Here is a 24,193-nt window from a genome sequence, read left to right on the forward strand (position 1 = left end):
GGAACCGGCTCTCCCCAGGGACAAGGAAACTGTCCCACAGGTCTCAGCTCTCTCCAGACCCCAGAGAAAGGGTCCCCCATTGAAGAACAGGATAGATACATCCCTCATGCCCCAGGGTACTGAAGGTGTCTGTGGAGGGCAGTTGTGGCAGTGACACTCACCCACCCCTGATGACCTGGGCCGTCTGGAGAGCATTGTGTGTTTTGGTTTTTAGTCTGAAAATATCTGAAGGAAGCTTGACCATCAGACATGGAGGCACATATCATAAAGGGCCGATTCACAGAATTAACTTAAGACAAAATCCTAAACTTACTGCCATTTTGGAATTCACAGAAGGCACTTACTCATTGTGGTATTCAGAGAAGTTAGGAGTCCTAACGTTAGGACTCCTAAATGCCTTCTGTGAATGCCTTAAGTCTTAAAGTTAGGATTTTTCTCAGTTTAGGAGTAGTAAAGTTAGGAGTCCTAACTTTACTACTCCTAAACTGAGAAAAAATCCTAACTTTAAGACGTTTGGTATTCACAGAAGGCATTTAGGAGTCCTAAAGTTAGGGCTACTAACTTCTGTGAATACCGAAATGAGTAAGTGCCTTCTGTGAATACCAAAATGGTAGTAAGTTTAGGATTTTGTCTTAAGTTAGTTCTGTGAATCGGGCCCAAACTACCTACTGCCAATTGTCCATTAATGATGCTTAGAGGAAAGTGAGTTCAGTGCCTGAGGGGGAGTGGGAATATGTGTGTATTTCCCATTTTGTGTCACCACATTGGGCTGCACATGTCCAGAATTATTGTAAAACTGCCCAGAAAGCCTAGGGCTTTGGATTTGGCAATGATAGGACTGTGGCATTCAGGTCAAAAATCAAGTCAAAAAGCCCCAAGTTGGCACTTTTTGCTGTTTTCATTTTTGATTTGTGACTTTCTGGCCGTCTGTAGATCTTGTGGCCCCTGTCCCCCTGGTCAGTGAAGCCGGGCCCCAGCACTCACAGCTGTTCTATTGCAATCCGGGTTCAACGCTGTAAACAGCGAGTCCTACCTTGTTGGGGTTTTGTCCTGTTTGCCGTCAGAACTCATTTTTGAGTTCCCTACTCTCCCCTTTCCTTTCTCGTGGTTGGTGGGGGGTGTCCCCGAGGCGCTCCCTGCGTCCTTCTGGTCACCTGTACTCGGAGGGTTAGGAGGTAGACGATGCCCCTTAGCCAGATAGCTGAGCAAAGAAGATGGCAGGGGAATAAAAATTATGAAGAACCATAAAAATAGAAAACAGACTCTCATATGAGGAAGAACCATAAAAATAGAAAACAGACTCTCACATGATGAAGAACCATAAACATAGAAAACAGACTCTCACATGATGAAGAACCATAAAAGGTACACAGCAGGCATTGTGACATTGACCAACGTACATCACACAACAGCTTGTATTCGGATCTTCCCCTGGCAGAAAATACAAGGAAAGATAATTGTCCATTCTTAACGTCTTCATTCTTCAACACAATGAACATTACAGAGACTTTTTGGGCAACAAAGTCACAAACTCACAGTTGATAGCTAGACAGCTAGACCTGATAAAATTTCCTCTTTTCGCCTTAAAAATCAAATGACTACTTTATTGGAGCTGGTTCATCCCACAATTGTAGAGCGTTTCCTCCTAAAAATTCCCCCTTCGCTTTTTACTTGGTAGGCGTCTGCTGTGGACCAGATCGGGACAACGTTCTGGTGTCTACCAGAGGAAGACACCAAACTCCTAATCTCAGCCCATGCAGAAACCATCCTGGTTTGGTTGGTGGCAGAGTATGAAGCATTGGAAAAGCGTTCTCCGGTACTCCATGAGCAGAGGTCTACAGCCACCGTCATCAGTGACGTCTCAAGTGTGCGCGGTGGGAATGTCTAAGGTACGCCTCTAAGGCCAGTTCAAGGAGCAGTGCTTGGAATGTCAGCGTTTACCCAATCAAGAGTCAACCTTCGTCCTCTCGACCGCCGACATTATTTCCATCTCCATATTTGGTATTGTTTATTGGACTTCTGGCTTGAGAGCTGGAATGCACATCATGTTTACACACAAATTACCCTCCCCCACCCAGTTCCAAGAACTCATGACTACAGTTCCAAAGATGCCCATTCCTTTAGCTTCGTTGAGGTAACCAAACTTAATGGGCGGACTTTGCAAGCATTGTATTCTTGCAGGTCCGAGTCACCGCCAGCTGAGGTGTCGCCATTTTGTTTCTTTTACACAACAGAGCGTCAGACCTCATTGGGTGTCACCTTTGGAACCGTACGTGATAGCACTTCACAGTATTTGCTGGTGTTTGTCTTTCTTACTGTTCTTTAACTCTAAGGGCCCGATTCCGATGCAGTTAGAAAGGCCTCCTAATGGCATTTGCTCCTTCCAAATCGGACCGGGAGCATGTCTTCCCGACCGAGGGCCTGATTAGGATGCGGTTAGGAACATATGCTCCCATTGAAGTCAATAGGAGTCCAACCAAATCGTATCTGGAAGCATCCAGATGCATCGTACTCAGTCGGTCGGACTCTCCCGATCCGAGTGAGTCGGAAACCATTTCCAAACCGATTAGATCGGGAAGATTTCGTAACCGCATTGGAATTGGGCCCTGAGTGTACATTAAAGATGCATTACTCTGCAAAGAAGGCATAGTGCCCGGCAAACTGAACGAGTTTATGGCACATATGGGAAGGCATTTATAGGAAGCTATGAGAAAGTGCAAACTTTGTTATTTCTCGTGAAGTTATACTGCTAGGTAATACTACAAGTATGTCAGCAGGGAATGTCAATCAGCTTTCAATCCATTGACACACACAAAATGTATTATTGCGAAACATGGCAGCAATCGACCACCCCCTCACCCCCCGCCCCATCATCTTGCCTCTCAACCCAGTGTGGACTTGTGATTGTTCGTGGTTTGAAGTTCATTTTATACGGAAGAGTCTGTTGCCAGTACAAGAGGAATAAAGAACCTTTATTAGGAAAATGAAGTTCTTTGACTTAAGTTCTTTCAATTTTTTTTTCCACTCAAGAATAATTGCGTTTTTTCTAAGCACCATTTCACACTACTGATTAAGATAACTTTGTGATTAATTCTGTTTTCTGTCTTCTTGCTAATTTCTTTTCTTGGTTCTATCATTTCTCTCTTTTTCTTCAAGGTTATAGATGATTCCGGCCCACCACGGAGACAGAGCTCCAGTCCTTGGCTGGGAAATCATTGTTTTCAGTGTATCACATCACCAGAATCAACTGGAGTGAGGAGCACTACAACTCCCAGAATGCATTTGCTTTTAAATGAAAACCCAGCACTGGACCACTGTTACCTTGTTTTGTTCCTTTACTCTGGTTAAACATCTTGGACACCTCCCAATCAGGCTTCAGAAGCAACCACAGCATCAAGACTGCACTCCTCGTTGCAACAGACGACATACGCAATCTCCTCGATCGAGGCAAAACCGCAGCCCTCATCCACCTGGACCTCTCTGCCGCTTTCGACACCATCTCTCAACCCACCCTCTACACAAGACTCCATGATGGCGGCATCCATGTCAAAGAATTAGAGAAGATCTACTCCTTCATCACCGGCCGAACCCAGAGAGTCAGGCTCCAACTGTTCTCCTCAGAACCTACATAGATCAGCTGCGGAGTCTCTCAGGGCTCTTCCCTGAGCCCTACCCTCTTCAACATCTACGTGGTCCCGCTGGCAGCCATCGTCAGAAACCACGGACTACACATCGTCTCTAAATCTGGGCTGTGAATTCTGCTCCGCTCGCGGAGTTCTGAAAAATTCAGCTCCGTGTAGCGGAGCGGAGTTTTTTCCCTCGCTCACGTTCTTCAATGTCAAGTTGCCGAGTGCGAGTGAGAAAAATCCACCTCCCAGCGAGGATTTTTCAACGCGGGCGGTCAGATTTCTCATTGCGAGTAGTCACGTATGCTCGCAATGAGAAACCGTCCGTTCGCGTTGAGAAAGCTGCCGCTCAAGTAAAAATCTGCTCCAAGCAGTGCCCCCTTGCGCTGTGCATGGTGCCTATCGCGATGACAACACAGTACGGACAAACACCTGGCACTGAAAATCATTGCAAAAGGCATTTAGTTAAAGAAACTCCGCCGCTTGAGGAGCTCCGCGTACCGCGGCTGAGTTTTTTTTTAACACATCAAGGAGTTCTGCTACGCGGAACTCTGTAAACTCGTCCCAGGCTTAATCGTCTCCTATGCCGATGATAACCAGCTGATTCTCTCCTTCACCAACAAACCTAGAGCCATAAAGAACAACTTCCACAACAGAATGAAGGCCGTTGCTACCTGGATGAAGAACAGCTCCCTCAATCTCAACTCTGACAAAACCAAAGTCCTCATCCTGGGCTCCACCCCCGCCGCCTGTGACAACTCATGGTGGCCCGCAGCACCCGGAGCCCTCTCCCACCCACTGACCACGCATGTTACCTTGGCATCATCCTTTGGGAGATGACCATTACAACGAGGTCTTTACACCGCGCTACCATTACGAAGCGGTCATCACAACGCAAGTCGTTACAACGACTTGCGCTGGATGGCGCTATATACTAAGGAATAGTATGATTTACTATTCCAACACCTTCCCTACTGTTATGTGGGCTGGAGTTGGAATAGTAAATCATACTTTTCCTAAGTCCAGCGCCACTAGCGCAAGTTGTTGTAATGACTTGCGTTGTGATAACTGCGTTGTAATGGTAGCGCGGTGTAAACACCGCATTGTAATGACATACATCCCATCCTTTACTCCTCGCTCTCAGTGAACTGCCAAATCAACTCCGTCCCTTCCTACTGCTTCCACATGCCCTGCCTGCTTTGAAAGATTTTTAAGTGTATCCCTCCGAGTTCAGAAGAACGGTCAACCAGGCACTCGTCAACAGCAAACTTGACCACGACAATGCACTTTACGCTGGCACCACCCATATGCTCGAAAAGAAATTGCAAAGGATCCAGAAAGCTACTGCAAGACTTATCCTGACATTCCCTGCTGCAGCCACATCACTTATCACCTGAGAAACCTCCACTGGCTCCCGATCAACAAAAGAAACACTTTCAAGCTCCTCACGCACACCTACGAGACCTTCCACAACATCGGACCTGCATACCTCAACCACTGCCTCTCCACCTACACTCCTACAAGATACCTCCGCTCCACCAACCTGGCCCTGGCCACTATCCCACAGATTCGCATGACCAGAGCCGTTGGAAGATCCTTCTCCTATCTCATCACAAAGACTAGGAACTCTCGGCCTCTACATCTCAGGCAATCACCCTCACTGCCTCAATTCAGGAAGGACCTCATGATCTGTATCTTCGACTGAACTTCAGAAACCCCCAGTGCCTTTAGACCCTACAGGTGATTAGCCACACTCTATAAGCACCCCGATTGATTGAAATTATGATGTAATTGTATTATTTGCTACAGACGGTAGGATCTATTTATTTGATTTTTTTAAAGAAACTGGAGATTGTATTTTATTGAATGCAATAATTGATGTGTTTAATTGCTAACCAGCCTCCACACCTCATTAAAGAATAAGCATTGGAGACTGAACATCAGTTGCTGCTGGAGAGAGAGTCGATAAGGAGAACCAGTGATTTCCACCCAGAACCTTCCCCTTTACCCATCAGGATCCGAAGAAAAGTCTGAAACATGTTGTCAACCTGCTGAGGAGAATGTTTCTGCACTACATGAAAGTGTACAGTGCTCCAGTGTGATTGGATAACGTCCTGGAGCATACCACGTTTGTCAGGGAGTCCCCCAGTCTGACTTTATGGGGTGAGATCCCTCTCGTCGCAAGATCTTGAGTGGTTTAGATCAGGGCTGGACCAGGGAACCAATAGCAGCTCAGGAAAATGCCGAAATCATCCCCGCTCCCTTCGTCTCTTCACACTCTCTTCCTCTTTCCATGCACCCTATTATTGTTCCTTCTCTCCTCTTTCTCTCTATTCCTTTCTCTGTTCACTTTCTCTCTGTTCTCCCTCTCCCTCTCTTACTTTGTCTCTCTCTTAAAGACCACGGGCCAGATGTAGGAGCCAAAATACCGGTCGGTAACGGCCGATTTCGGCCGTTACCGACCGGTATTTAAGAATTGGCATGTAGGGGCCCTATTTTACCGATTCGGTAACTGCAAGATGTAGGTGGGACTCTTCTGAGTCCCACAGGCCTTACAGATTCGGTATTTTACCACCCAATCCAATTGGGTGGTAAAATACCGAATCCAGGTGTGCATGCACATGTGTGCATGCACACCTATGCCATGTGACAGACAGACATGCCCTTAGGGCATGTCTGTGTGCCACATGGCACACATACCTGTATTCGGGGTGCTAGAGGGTGTCAAAGTGACACCCCCTGCACCCTTGCAAAAATCGGTATTTACCGAATCGGTAAATACCGATTCGGTATTGACCATTGATTCCTATGGGCCTCAAGGCCCATAGGAATTAATGGGCAATACCGAATCGGTATTTACTGATTTGGTAAATACTGATTTTTACAGATTCGGTAATTCAATTACCGAATCATCCTAAATCTCCTACCTTCATATTTACCGATTCATAAATACCGAATTGGTAAAATTCGGTATTTATGAATCGGTAAATACGCTTTTCCTACATCTGGCCCCCTGTTCCTGCTGCAGTTACAGTTGGGGAGGTGGGAAAACTGACAGAGACACCAGGAGCGGCCCTGGATTTTCAAAACAAGCCTCACAACAGCTCCTGTCCCCCGGGAGAAAGCTGGGCAGATGAAAGGCCTGTCCAGCCCTACAACAGACCTCCACTGACCTTGTGGTCTCTCAAACCTGTTACACAAAACAACCACACCCCTAACAGAGTGTGGGGCATATTACCAAGGGTGGCGATAGGCAATTATCGCCGATTTAGCTGCCGTTTTCGTCCGCTAAGCGGCGATAATTTTATCGCTCTATTAGCAAGCTGTCGCTAACTGATGTTAGCGACAGCTTTTAGGCGATAGCGAGCGGTTTGGGGCCCGCTTTGCATGTTAGCGATATTTATCGCTAATGACATGCAAAGTGGGCGTACCCAACCTGTTAGAGACTGAAAGCAGTCGCTAACGTCGCTATCGCCTATTAGCAAGGCAGGCGAAGCGATGGAAATATTCCTGCTATCGCCAAAAACCAACCCCTGCTCAGACAAGTTCTTAGCCTTGTTATCCAATGGGAGGTGGATAACATGGCTAAGAGCATTACGTTGCTAATGCGTGAATATCGCTGTATTCTCAGCAATATTCATGCATTTCGCCGCTATCGCCGGATATTTTAGCACAATGGAGAAAATGTTGCTAATAGCATGTTTTCTCCGCTAACATATCTAGCGATAGGCAGCGATAAAAAAATCGTCGTATATTTTAAAAACATGTACAGTGAAACATTTAATAGTGGAGCAGTGTTAGCAGGGCGGGGAACACATTCACAAGGATTATAAATACACGCTCGCTAACATATGGGAAACACATATGGGGGAGGAGTTAGAAGCAAAAAAAATGGGAATTAATTCCTCCATGATGTTGGGGCCACATTTAATGGGATTTTGCATTGAGCAGTGCAGCGTTGCTGTGCCGTCCTATGCCAAAGTGAAAGGGAAGGATGCCCCGTATTTAACTGATACGGTGCATTCCTGTCCTTTACCCGTGCACTGGCGCTGTTTCGGCTGCCTAGTGCCAACACTGCCACGCTTGCACTGTGGTGTAAGGGTACCGGTGTTGTCGGTAGGATTGTTTTTGTGCAGGAAGGGGCAGAAGTAATCCTTAGAGGCTTCCCAACACTAACAGAAACAACGCTATAGCTCTTCGGAGCACCGGGAGGTGTAAGGTTTAGGCACATCCCCAGGTTTACATAGTTTTGTAAACCTGGTGAAGCATCGAAATGCATGGGAGGGTGACCGAAACGCCCATGGAACGCCTCCCGAGCGCAGAGTAAGGCAATATGAATTCCCGTCACCTGAAGGGCACAAAAAGTGATGCTTCAGTGGTGCCAGGGACTAAAAAAGATGCCCCTTGGAGTGGAGGAAGCTTTAAGAGTGAGACAGCTAAAATAACTTCATTTCATTTCTGGCAGGCTCTGTCCCTTGACGCAAAGCGCTGATGGTGTTTATAATAAGACGGGCATGTTACAGCAATGTTCACTTACAGCCTGTCAGGACCGTGGGCTTCCCTCTCTCCAGAGCGAAGGTGACAGGGATTCCCTCATCCGGGAATCTCACCAGACCGCCCCAACCCCGCTCCCGCGTGTCCCAGGATCAAGGTGATACATTTGAACGCCAATGTGCTAAAACAGTCAGTGCTTTAATGTGAATACACATTTGAATGAACACATTCACACAGGCATGCTATACGCTTAGAAGTGAATAGAAAACAATATGGGGCATATTACCAAGGGTGGCGATAGGCAATTATTGCCGGTTTAACGGTTTGGGGCCCGCTTTGCATGTCAGCGATATTTATCGCTAATGACATGCAAAGTGGGCGTACCCAACCTGTTAGCGACTGAAAGCAGTCGCTAACATCGCTATCGCCTATTAGCAAGGCAGGCGTAGCGATGGAAATATTCCCGCTATTGCCAAAAACCAACGCCTGCTCAGACCAGTTCTTAGCCATGTTATCCAATGGGAGGTGCATAACATGGCTTAGAGCTTTTTGTCGCTAATGCGTGAATATCACTGTATTCTCAGCGATATTCACGCATTTCGCCTGATTTTTATCGCTTTTGAGATAAATCTTGCTAATAGCAAGTTATCTTAGCAATAAAAACTGGTGAAGCGCGGCGATAGAGATATTGCCTCTAACCCTACTTAGCGATACATATTGCTATTTGTTGGTAATATGCCCCATAATTTCTTTTCTGGCATACTCTGTCCCTTGACGCAAAGCTCTGATGGTGTTTATAATAAGACAGGCATGTTTCTGCAATGTTCACTCACAGCCTGCCAGGACCGTGGGCTTCCCTCTCCCCTGAGCGAAGGTGACGGGGACTCCCTCATCCGGGAATCTCACCAGACCGCCCCACCCCTCCCCCCCGTGTGCCAGGATTAAGGTGATACATCTGAACGTCAATGTGCTAAAATATTCAGTGCTTTAATGTGAATACATATTTGAATGAACACATTCACACAAGCATGCTATATGCTTAGAAGTCAATAAAAACAATATATTTTAAAAAATACTATGAATTCGAAAAGCTTCTTCTTGTTGTTATTTCATTTGCTGTGAATTAACGTAATTACACACACAATGGTGAACTGGCTTATTTGGGTGCTTGATTTTAATCATCTTTCAGTTTAAATCTCTCTCCTTTCACTATGTACTGGGTGTTTACCCATGGAACGCCAGGCGCCCCCAGCCAGGCGCCCCCTGTTACTCTTTCCCTAGCTATGCAGTTCTTGGATGGCATGAGCTAATGTCCCGTTGTCCATTTAATTTCAGGCAATTAAAGTGCAACAGAAAGCACCAATCTTGGCACACACCCCACCCTCCATTGTGGTCACCAAGTCCAACACTGACCAATGTCGCAATATGGGTTGCCTCTTCTCCTCCATCCATGTGTACCTATTAATCTCGCTATCTCAGATTTTGTGGCACTGGGTGTCTGTACTAGCATTGAACCCCCTCCAATGGGACTCATTCCCCCAGTGTGATCGAGGTGAGCGGCCCTGCACTGGAATTCCACATCCGGGGTCCACTTGTCAGTAACGAAGGTGCCCCAAATATGTAAAAGGCCACCCTGGGACTGCAGAAGGAGGCGGGAGTGGACGTATTGGTGCACTGGGGCAGTGTCTTGCTACTTTCAGGAACCTCTTTTCTACAAAGTCCCAGAGTCAAACTGTGTGTCCTCCCCTATGGTTCCCCTTCTTTGCGTCCTGCCTACCTGGGATTGGATGTCTCTAGGCTCGGTGAAGAGATACAGTGCTGTGGGGCTGGTCAAATACCGGGTGATGTTTAATATTGTCCTGCGAGGTTCTACTCTATTGGGCTGGATCTTAGCCCTGATCTTACATATGTACAGAGGGACGAGGCATTTTTCTCTTTCAGGGGCTATCTCCTGGCATAGGTAAATCCTGTCTGTGCCTATGACATGGGGCGTCAATGAGAATATATAACATGCCCTGTTTGTAGTTTGAGTGCCGACGGTGGTCATGTGTTGGTACCAGGTGTTGCAGAGGAGTGCGCTGTGTAGTGTGTGAGGAATACAAGCGTTTGGTTCAGTATAGATGTATTTGAAGTGAGAGTCGTCTCTATGCATGCGTTGCAAAAACGTAGAAGTGGAGTTTACGAGATTAGGCACACGTCTAGCTCTGGAGGGGCTTGAGAGCACCCCAGTTGAATAGAGTGTATACAGGAATACAAGAGTACATAACTTAAAAAGCATTAATTGATTGGTCTTGCACGATCCACCCTTAGGCCAGGGAAATGCGTGGGTTTTGGTCGCGGCAGTGTTCCTCCAGTCTCCGTGCCTGGATGGGGATCTTCGCTTGCATGTGGCTTAGTGGAGTCTCCATAATGGATCGGGAAGGTTGTTTTAAGTATTTTGCAAATTTGGATTGTCTCGAGACTCTTTAAATAATTGCAAATTCTACTCTAATTTTGGGGAATAATGTACACTGGGTGGTACCAAAAACAATCTACTGGTTACAAGCTCTATAAAAATCGATGCAAAGGTAAAAAGGATATTTAACAATAAACAAAAGGCAAATGCAATGAAATAGTAACAGAATGTTAGTTCCGAGCAGTATAAGCTGATTTGTAGCAGTAAACAAGCAAACAAATTCTGATCTGGAAAAAATGGTTATTATTTCATAAAGCATAAACTTACTAACAATCCATAACATTTAAACATGCAGCATCTTGCAAAATCTAGCAGCACCACAACATCAATAAATGCATAAAATTTAAAAATCTAAAAGAGACTAAGGGGCACATTTACAACAAAATGTCAGAGCGCGGAGGTGCACCAAATTTGGCAGCGCCGCGCTCTGACATTTTCAAAACACAGGGATGTGCCATATTTACTACAATACGGTGCGCCTCTGTGTTTTCCCTGGAGCAAGTGCTAAAATGAGCTGCCTAGCGCCGACACAGGCACCCTGACACCATAGTGCAAGGGTGCCTGCGTTGCAGGGAATGATTGTTTATGTGCAGTAAGGTGTCCCTTCCTGCACATAATCCATAATGGCGATTTGTTACTTCTATGTGTGCTGCAGAATGCAGCACACAATCACAGAAGTAGAAAATTGCCATTATTTAATGATTGTTTATGTGGAGGAATTGACACCTTCCTGCACATTAACAATCATTAATGTTGTTTTGCTCTTTCTGTGTGTGATGCAGAATGCAGTACAGATAGGAAAAGCAAAAACAAAAAGAAATAAAAGCATTTTTCCTTGTTTCGCCATCCTTACGCCTGCTCTTGCATGATGTTAGTTTTTTGGGCGATGTCTCAGATTTACACATCCTTCGAAGTCTGGGGCAGCGTCAAGTGTTGAAGTGGAACATCCAGGCATTATGGCGTTCGCTCACTGATCTTGTTTGTGCAGATGTAAATCAGTTCGAGCAGAGGGTCCTTGCACTTCGGCAGCAGTCAAGCTCGATAAACCAATCTCTGCTATCTGGCTCACCAAAATTTTGCTTGGATATGAATTTACCTTACAAAAGTGAAAAAAACAAGAGGCATTTGGCAAAACGGGAACAAGTTGGTTTAATTAAACTCAGCTACCGGGAGAATCTCAACGTAATGCGTCTTAGGAAATGTCTCAGTGTACAATGCTTTGGCTGACATTATATACCTCTAGTGAGGTACAATAAAGTAATTTCTGCGTTTTTTAAAAGCATCTCAGTCATAAATTAACTGGTTTGGTCATCGGATAAGAACACAAATGGCTCTGGACCTCAGGGAGACCTGATACCGGCAGTAACGATTAGGCCTGGGTGGTAAATTCCATTTCACTCGCAGAATTTGGATAATTTTGCATTCCGCAGAGAATGCGGAATTGCCAAAAAGTCTGCGATCCGGTGCTTTGCAGAATTCTTTGGTTGTTCGCGCTCTCAAAGTGCGTGTTCGTGAGATATTTTCACCCTGAGCAGGCAAACAGCATACGCGAACAGGAAAAAAGCATCACGAACGGGCAGAACAAGCAATTCCGCTTGTTCGCTGAACTTTTGCGTGCTCGTGGAAAGTTTTTTACCGTTTCGCGGACCTTAGTGTAGCGCGACTATGCAAATTCCGCCCACCCCTAACGATGTCAATGCATACCATAATCCATGCACGAATGACAATGTTGTTACCAATAAAAACAATGTTGATGTCTTCTATGATCTAGGCACACAAAACTATGCCAATATCAGTAAAGACAATGTCAATGAACGCTATGACAACTTTACGCACAATGTTGAGAATGTCGACAATAAATATGATATCAGAGACAGCCATATTATTTTTAGGAGTTCCTCTGAACTTGTATCATTGCTGTATCCCAAGTCAGGGATACGTAGTCAGGCAGGTCCTCTGGCCCTCACCCTCCCCTACTGAATGACAGGTCATAGGTGGGGTTTCTCTGAACCCAACGACAAACCCAGGGAAAACCCTGATTGATCCCACTGAAAGTTGCACCACAAGCAGGTCAGAGGAAATTGGCCCCAATAAAACAAGTTTGGCCAAAGGCTCGCTTTCCCCAAAAATACCACAAAGCTTGATACCACATGTAGATACAAACACTCAACCAATCAGGACATGACATGCAAATTACACTTACTGATCATGCGCTCCTCAAGCCAGACATCTGAACTCATACACACTGGCCTACCCTAGCTTACCCTGAGGTCGACGTCCATCTGTGTCCCTATCCGATGCCCAAGCTTGTTAGTTTATGACAGAGATGCTTTTCAGGAATGCAAAAATTACTTTATTATACCTCACAATATGTATATAATACAAGCCAAAACTTTGTAAACAGCGAGACTTTCCTCAGAAATATTCTGTCGAGACTCTCCCGGCAACTGCATATAAATATTAAGCTCTAGTCCTTTAATTTCTATAAGGTAAATTCCTATATGAGCAAAATTTTGGCAAACCAGCCAGGAGAGATTGGTTCATCAAGGCTGATTGCCACCGAAGGACAAGGATCTCTGCCCGAACTGATTCATCTGCGCAAACAAGATCGGTGAGAAAACGCCATAATTGATTAGAAGCTCTGTTGAATCCCCAGGACAGAGGTCCAACTGGAGGCCGCTGTCACAAGGGTAAGAGACCATATCTGATCCTTATTCCCAGCATGTGGCGTATGGCAAACTAGTATAATCACGTTGTTCATGTTTTCCCTAGTCAGCAGACGAGAGAAAAGTAAAGGTAGCTACTGTTTTTTAGTTTTGGTTGAACAGTTGCGGTTGGCAGAACAGTACACTCCTGAACCTTGGTGTGTTATTCATGGTTACTTTTTAGCTTGAACAGTTGGGCGTGACACAACCGTATACCCCTGATGCTTGGTGTGTTATATAGGGTCACCACCTCGATCTTATTTTTCAGTCAAATTGGTTTTCTTAGAGACTCCAGGGGTTTCTTAACAATGAAGGGAATTAAAAAAAGTTGATTTTTATGCTTGGACCACTGGGTGTCAGGAAGTCGGTACGCACTACCCTTAGGTGTGACACACGGTGTAATTCAGAATGTTTGGGAGGAGTCAGACTTTGGTGAAACAAGGCATAGCTTGTGTCAGACCACAGAGGGCCAATAGTAGTCAGGTTACTTATTTTTCTGCACAATGCTCGGCTACCTTTGTCCGCCGAGCTGATAGCGACAGTCTATCATGCTCACTTAGCTCTGCGTAATACACAGAGCTCCTCTCCTCAGGCAGCAGGTCCTACGAGGGGGGCTAAGGTTTTTTGGACAAAGTAAATATTTTTTCTGCCAATCTTTCTCTCTTAGGGCCAGATGTAGCAAAATCAGAAATACCGACTCTTAATTACCGAATTTTACCGATTCGGTAATTAAGAGTAGGTATTTCTAATGTAGGTACAAATTCGGTAAATTTTACCGATTCGCTAAAAATCGGTATTTACCGATTCGGTAAATACCCAATCGGTATTTGATATTGAATCCTCTGTGCCTTGAAGCCCATAGGATTCAATATCAAATACCGATTTGGTATTTACCGAATCGGTAAATACCGAATTTTGCAAGGGTGCAAGGGGTGTCACTTTGACACCCTCTGGCACCCCTGTTTTAGGCTTGTGTGCCATGTGGCACACATACATGCCCTTAGGGCACACATACATGCCCTTAGGACATGTATGTGTGCCACATGGCACAGGTGAACATGCACAGATGTGCATGTACACCTGAATCGGTATTTTACCATGCAATTGTATTGCATGGTAAAATACCAATTTTTAAAGCCCTGTGTCAATGTGAAACTTGGCACCTACATACCAAAAATGCATTTTCTGTAATTTTACCGACCGGTATATTTACCGATTCGGTAAAATATACAGAATCGGTAATTTTACCGATTCTGTAATTTTACCGAATCGGTAAAATTACCGAATCGGTAAAATTACCGAAAATGCCTGTTTTTTATCCCCCTACATCTCCATGGCCATTTACCGGCCGGTAAATGGCCAAAATCTCCCACCTACATCTGGCCCTTAGTCTCTTTTAGATTTTCCATTGTATGCATTTATTGATATCGTGGTGCTGTCATATTTTGCACTGTACTGAATATTTAAATGTTGTCATGTTAGTAAGTCTCTGCTTCATGAAATAATAACCTATTTTCCCTGATCAGACTTTAACATTTCCTAGTTTATTTCTACAACTCAACTTGCACTGCACTTAACTAACAATTGCGTTCAATGTCCTGTTGTTACTATTTCATTGCATTTGTGTTTAATGTTAAATGTCCTTTTTCTAATGCATTGATTTTTTATAGAGCTCGTACCCAGTTGAATGTTTTTGGTAACACTCTGCGTTCACAGTACCCAAAATTAGACTGGAATTTTGATTAGAGTAGAATCTGTGATCTCGAGACAATCCAAATTCGCAAAATCCTTAAAACAAGTTCCCCAATCTATCATGGAGACTCCATTGAGCCACATGCAAGTGGTGTTCCCCAAGCAGGCTAGGAAACTAGAGAAACATTGCTGCGAGTGGAACGTCCATACCAGAGCCCACGCATTTCCCTGTCCTGAGGGGGGGACACTTGACAACAACATCATAGAGCATACAAAGACCCACCTACAGTCTAGGTATACAGGACATAAGAAAGCTAAGCGAGAGGCCCTACTAGAACTGTGGGCCATCTTCGAGGTGGCTCAAGCCTCCAAAACAACCCCCAGGTCTATATGTAAGGTATCGGCACCGCCCCACCATACCCGGCTGGGATGTACTGATGCCGGCCATCCCAGTCTCCACCACACTGGGCTACACCAATCCCCTGGATGAGGAGGCTACTGGATCTACCCCGGGGCAGCACGCTGCCAGGCGGGAAAGAGGATTGCAGGTCCCACCAGCCCCGGCACAGTCAACCCCAGCTCAGTCCGGTGCCCAGTCCCTTTGGGGTTCAACCCCTCACCCCATCGGCTGCCACCCATCGGGTATGAGACGAAGAGGGAGCACATACTCCTGAGCACCCCACCTGGTGCCATAAGGTCAGAGGGAGGTTTGTGGCCCTACTGGAAGGTAATTCAACCAGTGGCGGGGGAGAAAGGAGCACCAGTCCCGCAAAGTCTGACTCAGAAGGGGGAGCCGCAGGCTACACCCCCCCTGGGCAGGCCTATGGCACAGAGGAAGCATCAGAGAGTGAGATTGAGGCCAAGACATTGCCTCCAATAACAGCACATAGCACTGAGAGTGGAGGCAACCCAGGTGAGAGATAGAGGAAAGGCGAGAGTTAAGGATAGAGAGAGAGAGAGAACTCTCACCTGGGAAGCCCAACAGGGAGAGGAAACAACTCCTCCTCCCACCAGAGGGAGCAGGAGCTAGGCCTCGGGCCTCTCATATAGATGAGCTGAGAGGAAGGCCCCTGACTGAGTCACGCACATCACCTGGCCATCGGTGTAGGAGAGGAGCTGACATGGAAATAGGTATTAGGAAAAGCCTGAGAGGGACCCATTTGAGACACAGAAGGAGCAGCATGGCACCCTTACGCGTGCACAAGGAGAGGGATGACGAGGACGTCCGATACTCCCCCAGTACACGCTGGACAGACAGACCGACCCCTAGAGAGATAGTGTCTAGAGAGGAGGTTGAGGCCTTTTTGTCATCTACAGGCCTGCTGGACTGAAAGGAAGGACCACCAGTATGATCGTCAAAGGCCACAGGAGTGAACATTCATTGGTCTTTGCAGAGGACTGCATTCGGCATGGAGGGGGGATCCGAAATGGAACTACCCCTAACTTGTAGGAGTGCCTGAGATGATGGGAGCGCTACATCGGGGAGAAACCAACAGAACTGCCCCGAGCCTGGATTTGTCCGCTGCTACAGAAATGTGCAGCAAGAATCATCTACATGCCTCAGATGCACAAATAAGGGTTTGGGAACTGCCCCCATTGACGGACGGGGCAGGGAAATGGATCTCATGCTTTGAAAAGAACACCGCGGGCACAACCTTAGCCTTTGGCGATATCAAAGGTCTGCTCCGCAGTCTCATTGGGGAGCAGACCGACACAGTGTTCTCCCGAGCCTGCATCCCGGCAGTCACGCTTATCAACACCTAACATGACGGGCTGCATTTGACTCATGCAGACACCAGTTCTGGACGGCCCCGAGGGAGATATTCCCCGACCGCCCAGATGTAGAAGGACTAATGGCAGAGAGCATGAAGCGTGGGGATACCGTGACTGAATTTCTAGACAGGATAAGAGCAGGAGACAGGACAGCCCTGCGCAGACACGGGTCCACAGGTTGCATTCTTCTATAACATCCTCCAGAGAGGACCACCCACTGAGATCCAGGGCAGATTAGTGTATTAGGGCTAGACATCAAACCCTGGCGGGAAATATAGGCCAACATACTGCACTTTTACCGGAAGAGATGAGAAGGACAGAGAGAAGCAGGCGCAGGCCCAGAGAGACACCCCCAGCCTGGCCCAACATAAACTGAAAAAGACTGCCCTTGAGGGGGCCACGTTAGCCGCGAACATCCACACGGCACCCGTCTCAAGGGGAGCTACACCTATTGACGGCAGAGGGTACCTGCCCAGTCCTAGTGGCCGAGGTCAAGGAGGCTGGATCCAAACAGGCCCTATAGAGGGCCGCTCCTGTCACAGAATGGGCCACATGGCTGCAGTCTAAAAATTTATCGCTATGAGAACGGGATAGTACCGAGACATCTCCCACAGAGCATCCACCCCCAAAACTAAGCTCAGAAAAACACACATGCATCACACAATCAGCTTCAAAGAGATCAGGCTGCAGCCGCTCCACCGGATGGTTGGCCGAGCATACGACAATCGCTGCAACAGACAGGGAGTTCAGTCCAGCAAGGACCAGACCCACAGCCACGGCAAGGTGGGGCGACTGCCTGGGTGGCAATGCACAGTCATAGGGTACAAACACGCTATAAGTCCAAAACCATTCCCTTGAAACAACGTATCCCCTTCATACCACTTCCAGTCACATTTATTTACCCGCCTTCGCAATCCGCCTTCAGGACGGCCATGCCATATCAACCAAGAATCCACACTAGAGTTCACCATCCAGGTGACCACAGGGGGCCCAGGGCCCCACTGCTGGTGATCCCCCTGGAGAAGGGCTGACTGACCACGCCCCGGGGAGGACATTCTGATGAGGGAGCAGGGCGGGTCCCCCAGCTGGTGCATAAAAACAGGCACCCATGGCCGCTCACCCAAGTCTAACTTTGGGTGGGTTATGTATGTCTCAACCGCCTCAGGTTTTACCACCACAATTGAGACCCTTCTTTACTTCCAAAATGAGGTAGACGCTCCATTGACGGGAGCCAGGGTTTCCACGAACTTGGGAGAAGAGGATTGAGATAACCTCAAAACTCAGTTGGCACAAGTCAACAGAGATCAGGGAGATTTACTGGTTCAGTTCACAGCATGCCCCAGTGGCACACCTGACCCCCTTTCTGGGCTGAATTTTCTGCCTCCTCCTCCTCTTCCCAGATTCCTTTGAACATACAAAAGTTCCGCTCGTCAGGACATACCCCTCCAAAGGAGATTAGTAGCGTACCATTGAACAAAAAGCCTCTGGTTCCCGCTGAGGGCGACAGGTCTAAAATATCCCAGAATTATGAAAGAAGGTCTCCACTGAGGACCTTCACAGCCCACGCACCAGATGCAGGGATAGGCTCACCAACGGCACCATCGCCTGAATATCCACCTCCCATTGGATATTTAGGCTAAGAACTGGTCTGAGCAGGCATTAGGTTTTGGAGATATTCGCATTTAGCGCAAATATTTCCATCGCTACGCCTGCTGCGTTGATAATAGGTGATAGCGATGTTAGCGACTACTTTCAGTTGCTAACAGGTTGGGTACGCCCACTTTGCATGTCATTAACGATAAATATCGCTGACATGCAAAGCGGGCCCCAAACCGCTCGCTATTGCCTACAAGCTGTCGCTAACTGCTGTCAGCGACAGCTTGCTAATAGGGCGATAAAATTATCGCTGCTTAGCGTCCGAAAACGGCTGCTAAAGCGGCGATAATCTCATATCGCCCGCCTTGGTAATATGCCCCACTATTCTCCTAAAATCTCACCACTTCCTTTCCAGTACCCCATTAGGAACATTTTCTCACAGTTAAACCATTGAGCACATTGGTAAAATTTAATCGCAGGTATTTTCCAGACAACTGCCTAACAATGTATTTTTTCCAAGCTAACATACAACCCACAGCTCTTATCCTACAGATTAGTGATCGAGCTGAAAGTGCACTATCACTGCTGCGGCCCACCCACTACTGCGGCCCACCATCCCTTTGACCAAAGCTTTCAAAAGGACTTTCTTTCACAAGGACGATCACTCCAGTAATACAGGATACATTGACTTATGCAACAATTCATTGAAACACATTTTTTGCAGTGCACCAAGACAAGACACCCCTGGGCGCCCAGGGGACAGACACCTCACCCAAAGACAACCCTAAAGCCATCAAATGCTTTTTAAGTTATGTATTTTTGTATTTCTGTACATGCTGTATTTAGGAGGGGTGCTCTTAAGCCCCCCTCGAGCTACACATATGCCTAATCTAATGAACTTTATGTCTACATTCTTGCAAAGCATGTGCAGGGACCCCTCTCACCTCACTTACACATACACTGAACCAAATGCTAGTATTCTTCACACACTATACAGCACACTCCTACACAACACCTGCTATCAACACATGGCCATTGTGGGCACACAAACTACGAACAGGCCATGTTATATATGTAGGCGCAGACAGACTTTACTTATCCCAGGAGATATCCCCTGAAAAAGCAAAAATGCCTCATCCATCTGTACCTATGTAGGTTCAGGGCGAAGATCCAACCCCATAGAGTTGAACCCAACAGGGCACCAGTAAGCATCACCCGGTATGAGACCAGCCCTGCTGCAATCCATCTTTTTACCGAGCCTAGCGACATCCAATCTGAGGTAGACAAGATGCACAGATGGGACACCACAGGTGAGGACACTGTTGGGCCATGGGACTTCGTAGAAAAGAGGGTCCTGGAGGTAGCAAGACCACCACATCAGTGCAGAAATACATCTGCTCCCGCCTCCATCTGCGGTCCCGGGGTGGCCCTCAAACTCTTTGGGGCGACCTTCTTTAATGACAAATAAACCCAGACATGGAATCCCAGTGCAGTGCTGTCATCTTACTCATGAAGGGAAAATGAGTCCCATGGGAGGGGGTCCAACGCTAGCATAGACACCCTGTGCCAAACAAGCTGGGATAGAGAGATTCATAGGTTGGAAGGGAAGAGGGCAACCCCTAATTGTACGGAAACCTACACTGTACTTTTTATATTTCAGAGGCAAATGAATCATGCAGTTGGGCAATAATATTAACTGCAGCATGATACTCTGCGTGCCATACCTGGAATGGGGCACCTCCATGTTGATGGATTACTTCTGGCAATGTGGTGACCATGCCTACACCCAGCTTGTCCATGGATGGTGGGGCCTCTGCACCCTCATGACCATACATACACCAACCATGGTCATCCCTGGAGAAGATAAGAGTTGTCTCAACATCGGTTACAGAAGATCACAACTCTGCAACTCTGTTGCATCAGGCTCGATGGAGGAGAACTTCAGATTATTTTGGCTGGGCGGGGCTCAGTACAAGGACATTCCAGAATAATTTAGACTGTTTTCAGACACTCAAGTAAACGCCGGGGAGCCAATCCCCTTCTTCACCATTCTGCTTGCAATTAACCAGGTGGGAGATGCTGAAGTTGATTAATGATACTGAGCTCGGCCTAAACGCTATCAAGGAAGAACTGAGAGCCATCAGCCTTATGGAAATGCAACATCGGTATGTGTTGGGCTTTATGACCGCAATGGAGGGTGGGATGTGTGCCAAGATTGGTGCTTCCTGTTGCACTTTTATTCCCGGAACTGACATGTACAATAGGACATTAGCTCGTGCCATCCAAGAACTGCATCATCTGCAAGCTGACATGAAGAAAGAGGGAGGTGCCCCGGTGCAGAGCTGGTTGCATAGTTTCTTTTTGTAGATCCCCTAATGGGTGTCCAAACTATTCACATTACTAATGCCGGTTTTCATGATTGTACTTTAGTTATGTGGTTTCTTACAAGTGGGGATTTCCTGCTTTAAAAGTTGAGTCCACAAATTAGGTAGTGTACACATAGAAAAGGAAAAGGTAACATACACTACACACACACACTTTCCAATAATATAACTGTCATGACATACGAGGAGGATAGAGCAGTTGAAGAATCAACTTGAAGGGGAAGTGTCCGAATGAGTAAATATGATGGCAATGAATACAATAATATGTGCAGGCCTGACAACGGCAGTATCAAAAAATGCAATGTCAATGTATGCCATAATCTGTGCCTGCTTAACCATAAATGCAGTGTTAATGTATGCCATAATGTATGCCCACCCAACAGGGTCGATATCCACAGTAGCGATGTTAATGTATGCCATAACCCATGCATGAATGACAGTGTTATTACCAGTAAAGACAATGGGCATGATTCAGGAAGGTAAACTGAGACTAAAGTCTAACTTTACGACTTTCGGTATTTAGAAAGGGCATTTACGAGTAGTAAAGTTAGACTTAAGACCAAAACTTACATTTAAATGAGACAAAAGCATAACTTTACTACTCGTAAATGCCCTTTGTGAATACTGAAAGTCGTAAAGTTATACTTGTGTCTCAGTTTACCTTTGTGAATCGGCTTGTTCCCTATGACAGTTGTATGCACAATGTTGAGAATGTCGATAAAAATGATATCAGTGACTGCCATAGTTTCTCCGGAGTTCCAATGAACTTGCGTCATTGCTGTTGGATTTACCTAAGGTGACCTCCCCATCAACCCCAAGTGGGGCTTTTAATTACAGGTATGTTCAGCATTGTGGGTCTTGTAATCATAGGTATGTTCAGCACTGTGGGGCTTGTAATTACAGGTATGTTCAGCACTGTGGGGCTTGTAATTACAGGTATGTTCAGCACTGTGGGGCTTGCAATTACAGGTATGTTCAGCACTGTGGGGCTTGTAATTACAGGTACGTTAAGCACTGTGGGGCTTGTAATTACAGGTACGTTAAGCACTGTGAGGCTTGTAATTACAGGTACGTTAAGCACTGTGGGGCTTGTAATTACAGGTATGTTCAGCACTGTGGGGCTTGTAATTACAGGTATGTTCAGCACTGTGGGGCTTGCAATTACAGGTATGTTCAGCACTGTGGGGCTTGTAATTACAGGTATGGTCAGCACTGTGGGGCTTGTTATTACAGGTATGTTCAGCACTGTGGGGCTTGTAATTACAGGTATGTTCAGCACTGTGGGGCTTGTAATTACAGGTATGTTCAGCACTGCGGGGCTTTTAATAACAGGTATGTTATGCACTGTGGGGCTTGTAATTACAGGTACGTTAAGCACTGTGGGGCTTGTAATTACAGGTACATTAATACTTGTGGGGCTTGTAATTGCAGGGATGTTCAGCACTGTGGGGCTTGTAATTACATGTATGTTCAGCACTGTGGGGCTTGTAATTACAGGTACGTTAAGCACTGTGGGGCTTGTAATTACAGGTACGTTAAGCACTGTGGGGCTTGTAATTGCAGGGATGTTCAGCACTGTGGGGCTTGTAATTACAGGTATGTTCAGCACTGTGGGGCTTGTAATTACAGGTATGTTCAGCACTGTGGGGCTTGCAATTACAGGTATGTTCAGCACTGTGGGGCTTGTAATTACAGGTATGGTCAGCACTGTGGGGCTTGTTATTACAGGTATGTTCAGCACTGTGGGGCTTGTAATTACAGGTATGTTCAGCACTGTGGGGCTTGTAATTACAGGTACGTTAAGCACTGTGGGGCTTGTAATTACAGGTACGTTAAGCACTGTGGGGCTTGTAATTACAGGTATGTTCAGCACTGTGGGGCTTGCAATTACAGGTATGTTCAGCACTGTGGGGCTTGTAATTACAGGTACGTTAAGCACTGTGGGGCTTGTAATTACAGGTACGTTAAGCACTGTGGGGCTTGTAATTGCAGGGATGTTCAGCACTGTGGGGCTTGTAATTACATGTATGTTCAGCACTGTGGGGCTTGTAATTACAGGTATGTTCAGCACTGTGGGGCTTGCAATTACAGGTTTGTTCAGCACTGTGGGGCTTGTAATTACAGGTAGGTTCAGCACTGCGGGGCTTGTAATTACAGGTATGTTCAGCACTGTGGGGCTTGTAATTACAGGTACGTTAAGCACTGTGGGGCTTGTAATTACAGGTACGTTAAGCACTGTGGGGCTTGTAATTGCAGGGATGTTCAGCACTGTGGGGCTTGTAATTGCAGGGATGTTCAGCACTGTGGGGCTTGTAATTACAGGTATGTTCAGCACTGTGGGGCTTGCAATTACAGGTATGTTATGCACTGTGGGGCTTGTAATTACAGGTATGGTCAGCACTGTGGGGCTTGTTATTACAGGTATGTTCAGCACTGCGGAGCTTGTAGTAACAGGTATGTTCAGCACTGCGGGGCTTGTAATTACAGGTATGTTAAGCACTATGGGGCTTGCAATTACAGGTACATTAAGCACTGTGGGGCTTGTAATTACAGGTATGTTCAGCACTGTGGGGCTTGTAATTACAGGTATGTTCAGCACTGTGGGGCTTGTAATTACAGGTATGATCAACACTGCGGGGCTTGTAATTACAGGTACGTTAAGCACTGTGGGGCTTGCAATTACAGGTATGTTCAGCACTGTGGGGCTTGTAATTACAGGTATGGTCAGCACTGCGGGGCTTGTAATTACAGGTATGTTCAGCACTGCGGGGCTTGTAATTACAGGTATGTTCAGCACTGTGGGGCTTGTAATTACAGGTATGTTCAGCACTGTGGGGCTTGTAATTACAGGTATGGTCAGCACTGTGGGGCTTGTAATTACAGGTACGTTAAGCACTGTGGGGCTTGTAATTACAGGTACGTTAAGCACTGTGGGGCTTGTAATTGCAGGGATGTTCAGCACTGTTGGGCTTGTAATTACAGGTATGTTCAGCACTGTGGGGCTTGCAATTACAGGTATGTTCAGCACTGTGGGGCTTGTAATTACAGGTATGGTCAGCACTGTGGGGCTTGTTATTACAGGTATGTTCAGCACTGCGGAGCTTGTAATTACAGGTATGTTCAGCATTGCGGGGCTTGTAATTACAGGTATGTTAAGCACTGTGGGGCTTGCAATTACAGGTACGTTAAGCACTGTGGGGCTTGTAATTACAGGTATGTTCAGCACTGTGGGGCTTGTAATTACAGGTATGTTCAGCACTGTGGGGCTTGTAATTACAGGTATGATCAGCACTGTGGGGCTTGTAATTACAGGTACGTTAAGCATTGTGGGGCTTGCAATTACAGGTATGTTCAGCACTGTGGGGCTTGTAATTACAGGTATGGTCAGCACTGCGGGGCTTGTAATTACAGGTATGTTCAGCACAGCGGGGCTTGTAATTACAGGTATGTTCAGCACTGTGGGGCTTG

The 24,193-nt window shown here is 46.4% G+C and overlaps 1 long non-coding RNA gene across 1 annotated transcript in view; it reads right to left on the reverse strand.

Annotated features, from left to right (window-relative positions):
• Positions 1–1,068: 1,068 nt before the first annotated feature.
• The window catches only part of LOC144780822 (uncharacterized), a 229,367-nt gene continuing 206,242 nt past the window's right edge, over positions 1,069–24,193 (reverse strand). Inside the window, exon 3 of the long non-coding RNA XR_013600778.1 lies at positions 1,069–1,201. This is a non-coding gene — a long non-coding RNA (uncharacterized LOC144780822). The remainder of the gene's footprint in view (positions 1,202–24,193) is intronic.

Source organism: Lissotriton helveticus, chromosome 9 (assembly GCF_964261635.1).
Source record: "Lissotriton helveticus chromosome 9, aLisHel1.1, whole genome shotgun sequence".
Classification (NCBI taxonomy): Eukaryota; Metazoa; Chordata; class Amphibia; order Caudata; family Salamandridae; genus Lissotriton; species Lissotriton helveticus.